We start from the raw sequence: 6,981 nt of genomic DNA on the forward strand, positions 1-6,981 counted from the left end.
TCTGGCCCGAGTGCCCGCACACATCCCCGGCCCGCCTCGGGACATCTCCTGCGATTTCGTGCGCACCGCCCGCGGAGGTCACCGAAACTACCAAGGAAGCGTTGAAGAACAAGTTAGAAAACGCCCTTCAGGAGTGGCACAATCGCAGGGATGCTCTTTCCCGGGCATCCCAGGACCAGTTCAGCTGTACCAGTCCCTTTCTGTGAGTCACCTGCACCAAGGGGTTTCAATAACCATTTCCCACAGGACAGAGAAGTCCAAGCTGAGAGACCTCTAGGACGGCGCACGGCCCGCAGAGACCGCTCCCAGCTAGAGCCGGGCTTCCCTTGCACAGACTGAGTGAGTTTCTCTAGCCGAGAATTTACACGTTGTCAGTGTGGCCTGTGTGCAGGTGACATTCCCATGGTCCACGCCACCATCTGCTCACACGCAATTCCATTCCAGGAGCTGCTGGAGTCATGGAGCAGACACAGACTGCAGCAGCTGAGCACCTGGAAGATGGGAGGAGAAAGGACAGGGCAGAGGGATGTGGTTATTGCCAGAGGGAGGTGTGACAGAAGGGTAAAGAGAAGTAACTCATCTTTCTGTGTCTGCGTGTGAAAGTGAGCACTGCCCACAGTGACCACCACTCCAGCAAAAGCAAGAGTCACCATGCCATGGCACCAGGACAAGCTGAGTTTAGCCATCCTCCTCAGGAGACTGTTTGCTTCAGATTTCCGGTCTTGAAAAGTGAATTCAAAAGGGAAAAAAAACCCTCGATTTCATTCTAACAAAACCTGAACACTTTTTCTAGGAAATGGAATATTAGAAAATTATGTTAGCACCAAAATTAAATAGATGTTTAATGAGTGACCAGGCAAAAGTCTTACAGTTTTCACATTGCTAAACTTGTAAAATACCTACTTTTTAAATTAACAAATTTTAAAAACTTTTAAAAACAGGTTTGTCTGCTGGAATTATTACAAAATGCCCAGTGATTGCGAAATTGGGAACACAATTTTTTTTTAGAAAGACAGAAGATTTCTCAAGCCACAAACTGCATCCTCATCATGTCTGTCTTTAATGGGCAAATTTTTGACACATTAGTATCATTCCTTTATTTTAGCTGGGAAAAATTCCCTGACAATGAGTTCCAGAACTTATTTCCCACCATATTAAAAAAAAGTCATATTTGTTCATTTTATATGTAATAATTCCACTGGATGCTCCCTATTTCTTGTGTCATGAAAACAAGGGAATAATCATTCCCAAATTGTCTTCTCTGTGTGACACCGAGCTCATGGCATTTGTCACAATCTCTGTCATTTTTTCCAAGATGAAAAATCTCTATGACTGAAAGATATGACTTTGATCACTTCCATGATCCTACCCCTCACAAATATATCCTTTACACTGATTAGTGTGTCAGCACCTAGTTTACTTATAGCATAAAAATGCTCCCAGTGATTGTTTCCAATTATTTTCTAATATCCCTATCATTAGATCCACTTTTTACTCACCTAAATGTATTCAGAGACCAATCCATAATAAATTCAGAACATTCTCCCTGAATGCCAACTGCTAATTTAGAATGGATAGTTGTACAAAAAGTCACATCTTTCCCTGTGCATGTAATTTTGCATGAATCGCTTTTACTTCATACGAAGTAGATGTAGCATGGAAAGAACTGTGAAACTAACAAAAATATGCAATTTAAAAATAGAATTTAGGATACTTGTTATAAACAATTAAATACATAACCACAGAAATCTTTTTATCTCACCAATACACAAGCAAATAGCTAACAAATCAGAAGTTGTTTGATTGTACCATTTCCTGCAGTTATTAAAGCACTTTTCATGCATGATTATAGCAGAAGAGCTTTTATTTAAAAAGAAAAAGTGGAGATAAACAGGAAAGTTGGAAGTATCTCCTGCTCAGGCTCCCTTACCTTGTATAATGTGATTTCTACAACCTGGGTTTTTTTTATTTTTAATTTCTAAGGAAACAGCTAAGCCCTGGGACTCCTTATAGAGGCAGAGCAGGTGTAGCTCCTTCCCTGCAGTTGTGGTGCCTGGGAACTGGGAGCAGGAGGCTGAGGCACAGAGCAGCCCCAGGTCTGGCAAATCCCAGAAGTCCAAAGGACATCAGAAGATCTTCCCATCTTGGGGATTGAGCTCTTGCTATGCCTGAAATGCTACAGCCCTCTCTAAGGGGCTGTGTTTGAAACACTCAGAGGGTGAAAAAAACAACTATTTCCTCTTCAAGCTCTGAAAGGACAGATGTCTAAACTGTTGAGGGACACAAAGCAGACAGAAAAGGGGCCCTGGGTAACCAGAAACAGAAGATGATTCCCTGAATAAAGGAAAATTCGTTTGTTTGTTTTTACCAGGACAGCAGGATGGTTCTCCATTCAGAAACATCTAGAGCAGTTTTATGAGCTGGCAGAGCCAAAGGGACACTCCCAGACACATGGCAACAACATTCTCTTTCTCTGGCTCAGGTATCCTAATACCCCATGATCATCCTCATAATCCTAAATCACTAAATGCACAGTAAAGATGTTGCCTTTTTTTTTTTACTCGAAATAATTTTCTGCTGGCTCAGCAGAGGATCAGAAATGTGCCTGAGTCAGCACAAGAGAAGCAGCAGAACAGTACACAGATCATAAAGAAAGCATGGGGACCAGCCCTTCTGATGGCAAACAAACACGAGGTGAGATTTCCTGCCTTCAGGACATAGATTGGAAGGATTTAATCTGACCAAGACTGAGACTGCTGCAGTCCCATCTGCCTTCAATGCAGGCTTTCCTTTGCCAGCACTGTCCTCTACACCTCTGCCTCTCACACAGCACTGGTCAATTTGGCAGCTGAGCAAGCTGAAGTGCAATCACATCTTTACCATCAAGTTTTGGTCAGCTGAGATCCCTGAACCAACTCACCACACAAACCCAGGCTCCAGGCATGGAAGAGGAGAGGAATATGCCAGAAGGGGCAGGAGGGTGGGAACAGCAGCCCTAGCTGAGGTCAGCTCCAGCCCCTGTGTAACCACATAAACAAAATCTCAGGTCATTTAACATGCCCTCAGGTCATTATTATCTTCCTTTCCACTCAGGCATGTTCTAATAGCATGGCATCCTAAAAGACACTTGTGCAGTATGGACTGAGCAAGGGTAAAAATATGTTCCCACAGCCAGACGAATTTTGAGGCTTAGATGCAGTGTTGGGTACCCGAGGATGCCTGAAGAAATGGATGCAACACTGAAATAATACACAGCATGATGTGAAATTTCCCACACTAACTGCCAAATCCCCTGACTAGTATGGAAGGCTTAAGAAACATGTCTTTGTAATTTTCTGTGTTGTAATTTGACATTTTTCCAAATGGTATCCCCTTAAAAAAATAGGTGATAAAATAGAAGGAAGCAACTTACCAGCAATCAAGAGTATTTTTGAAATGCGTTGTCCATACACACTTCAGCTCAGAAACTTCTTTGATGCACTACCTATAGCATGCAAATGTAGTCCCCCTCTCCCTCCCATGGCCACACAGGGACACACAAAGTGTCCTTTGGTCTCTTCTCAGCCATGAGAAGGCTACAAAAGTCTACAAAAGGCTGGGCTGCAGGAGTGAGAAGCTGTGCACTTGGGCCAGCACATCTTTGAGAACTCCAGCTGTGAGTAACTCCTCTTTTTCTGCTGGGCTCCTCCCTGACAGCACATTAGCCCAGGGGGAAGCTATAGCAGTGTCTGTGCCACCCAGGTTGTCCAAAGCTTGCTCTGTGGCTTTAGGAGCCAGCCAGCCAGCAAGGAGCTTCCAAAACCGGCTCTGGCTTCGGGCACTGAGACAGCACCTGCAGCACTTGCTGAAACAAGACCAGGACTCCACACACATGTAACACCAATACCAGGCTCCAGGACAGCAGGCAAGTCAGGTTTTAACAAACTCAGCTTCAGGACAGGTTTTATACCAACAACAACCCATGCCTTTGCTCCAAAGAGGAGCTGCTCAAGCCTGTTTTCCTGGAGACCAGCGTTTCCTGTTGTCCCATTCCTCAGACCCAAGTGGTCCCTGGCACATGTGAGGCAGTTGAAAGGACAGGCTGAAAGATTGTTTGTTAGGAAGGCCAACAGCAAAACAAGAAACAGGCCTACGAGATAAACTGAGCATGAAACCTTACATCTTGGTACCTGCCCTGGAATCAGACATGTGCAGAGAAACACATCGCCAGATAACAAAACACAACGCTGAGCACAGCTGGGGAAGAAAAACGAACTCAGCAGGGCACATACAGAGAAACACCATTTAAGGGAGGGAAAAGTCTCTCAGGCTAAAAATGTTACACCTCTTGATCATAAAATGTCAAAAAGTCTCTGGCACAGCCCCACCTCCTGGTGCCACAGAGGCTGACATACATCAAACTGGGTTTCTGTTTCTAGCAAACCTCAGGCTGGCCAATGCCTTATCCAAATAGGGTGGGCTCCAGGACTGACCATCCAAAGTCGGAGCTGCATGGGATGGAAGCCACCAGGTGTGCAACATAGGTGGGGTGTTAATATAGCACATTAGATGACCTGATATTTAGCAAAGTCCAGGAGGTACCTAGAGCCATGCTACCTAACAGAGACTGCACACCCTGTGGCTCACCAAGAGCATCTAGCATAGGCATCCACGTTCGGACTTGCCCTGTCAGGTACTCACAAATTTGCCAGCAAGTGATGAAATTGCTGTGCCAGTTTTATACACTGTGCTGCAGTAAATTGCCACATGCACTCTCTTCATGGGCATGCCAGGCAGTAACCACAGAGCATGCACCTTTTTGTTACCTTTGCTGCCCCAACATGACCAGTTTAGACTGGGGTGAGACTGTTCACACATACAAGGAAAAGATATCATACACCCCTGGTAACACACAATACTTCCAGGTCTGTGTTTCCAGGAATAATCTGAACAAGAAATGAGTTATCCTGAAACCTAAAGGAGACCCCTTATTTCAGGAAAACGAAGTACATTTTAGATACAAGATGAAAGCAACTACTACTACCTTCAGAGAGTACCCACACTCTCTGTGAAAACAAGAAGTGGGAAAAAATGGGTTGATGAACTCAAAGGCAGGGCAAGGTAAAGGCAATTTCCAGAAGGTGGAGGTGCATAGCTGGGACCATTTTAAAGAGAATCAAATACAATTTTAAGTGCAGGAGAAGAGCAAGGTGAATCCCTGAGGAAGTCTGATAGTCAGGAAGGCAGAGCACCACAGAGACAGAAAAGAACATGGAAGGGAGCAGCAAGGAATACCTGGTCCGAAGAGCACCAGGGTGGCAGAGGAGGTTTACAGGATGAAGATCCCTGTACAGAGATTCATTCCAACTCTAGCAAGCATGGTCACAGGGTCCATGAAGGATGATACAAAGCAGCCCTGGTGCTGCCACCCATCTGAATGCCTGAGAGGGCCACACGGGTGTGGGCTGTGAGCACACAGTGGGGTGCAGCTGCCTGGGATGTGAACACCACTCACAGTCACTCACTTGTAACTGCAGTTCTCTGAGCAATCTTGCACACGCGCTCTTCACCTCTCAGTCCTGCACTCTGTGAGCTGCTGCAGCCTAGAGGAACATAAGAAGTGCCCTTCCCTCCCCCTCTGAACACAAGGCATGGGAGCAGCTGTGGGGGCTGCAAAGAGAGCCCAGATTCTGTGGGCCCAGGAGTCTGTGTGCACCCACAGGCAGAAGCGGCAAAAAGACAAACACTCAAAGCAGAAAACAACCAAACAGTCACTTATCACATCCCTAAAAATCACTAGGGTGCTGCATAAGACTTTAAAATTCACTGATTTCTCTGTTAAATGTTTTCTGACTTTTTAACTAATCAAGCCCCCCAGCATCTTCCCCACCTCCATGCCATTATAAGAAATTTCATAAAATAGGTACTGGACATATAAAAGCCTGTGGACATGGAAAACAACTCCAACCACCCCAGACAGCTTGGAGAGAAGGAAGGGTACCAAGCAGGATGCAGGATGCTTGTTGGCTTCCCCCATGCTCAGCTGCTGATTGCCATCTGTTTTCCGTGCTGTCTGTTGAAGCTGTAAGTCCTCAGCAGCAAAAGCAAACTGCATGCCCTGATTCCAAGCAGGTCCTGGGTGAGCCACAGATGAGGGAACAAAAATGGAGCCAGGGCTCCAAATGGAGAAGGTGGCTGCTCAAACCCAGGACAGCAGGGCAAAGAGCTGTGGTGGCATCAGGATTTCATTTTGGAGAACTGGATCCCTCTAGTGAAGTACTTAGTGCAGCCTCAGCACAAAAGGATGTGAGCTACTAGCAACTCTAGCCCTTATCCAAATAGGGTGAAACTCCCTGACCCTGGAGTTTGCACACAGATCTTAAGAACAAATACGAGAGCTTTGCTTCCAGGCAGGAAATCCCTTCTACCACACCTTTCTGATTTACACCAATGCTTGATATACACCACATGTGTCTTCCCCTTCCTTCACCCACATTCACAATGGTCCTGTTCCATATTTAAGTGATGAAAAGTTAAGACCTGTGGTTACAACTTCTATGAAAAGCTTCATTTTGAAGGCTGCTACATTTCAATTTTATTGCCATGAGGAAAAGTGAAAAAAAAAAAAAGCCAAAATATTTCACTCCTTCCTTAACATGAAAGCTGTTGTGAAGACATTTAATAAGTAAGTGTAAGTTCTCTCCTGCAACTTGTTGAAATATGGAAGGTGGGAAAATTTATTCTTACAAATGTTTTGTATGAGTCCCATCCACAATTTTATGCATGACACTTAATTCCTACTGTACAAGGTGTCTGTGGCAAGTTTGGTCAGCATTTTTTCCTGCAGTGCATCTCAGCAGGCAAAGCTTACAACAAACCCTTCCACTGAGATTTGTTACAAGAAGAAAAACAAGGAATAACATCGGGATTGCCCCAGCTAGGAGAGCAAGTGAAAGACGGAGCACAAAAACTCACCCACCTGCCTGCGTGTGGGAATAGAAG

General features: G+C 45.1%; 1 protein-coding gene across 1 annotated transcript in view; it reads right to left on the reverse strand.

Moving 5' to 3' along the window:
• HPSE2 (heparanase 2 (inactive)) overlaps positions 1–6,981 on the reverse strand; it is a 106,681-nt gene that overhangs the window by 97,347 nt on the left and 2,353 nt on the right. The window lies entirely within an intron of this gene.

Source organism: Geospiza fortis, unplaced genomic scaffold, assembly GCF_000277835.1.
Source record: "Geospiza fortis unplaced genomic scaffold, GeoFor_1.0 scaffold130, whole genome shotgun sequence".
Lineage (NCBI taxonomy): Eukaryota > Metazoa > Chordata > Aves > Passeriformes > Thraupidae > Geospiza > Geospiza fortis.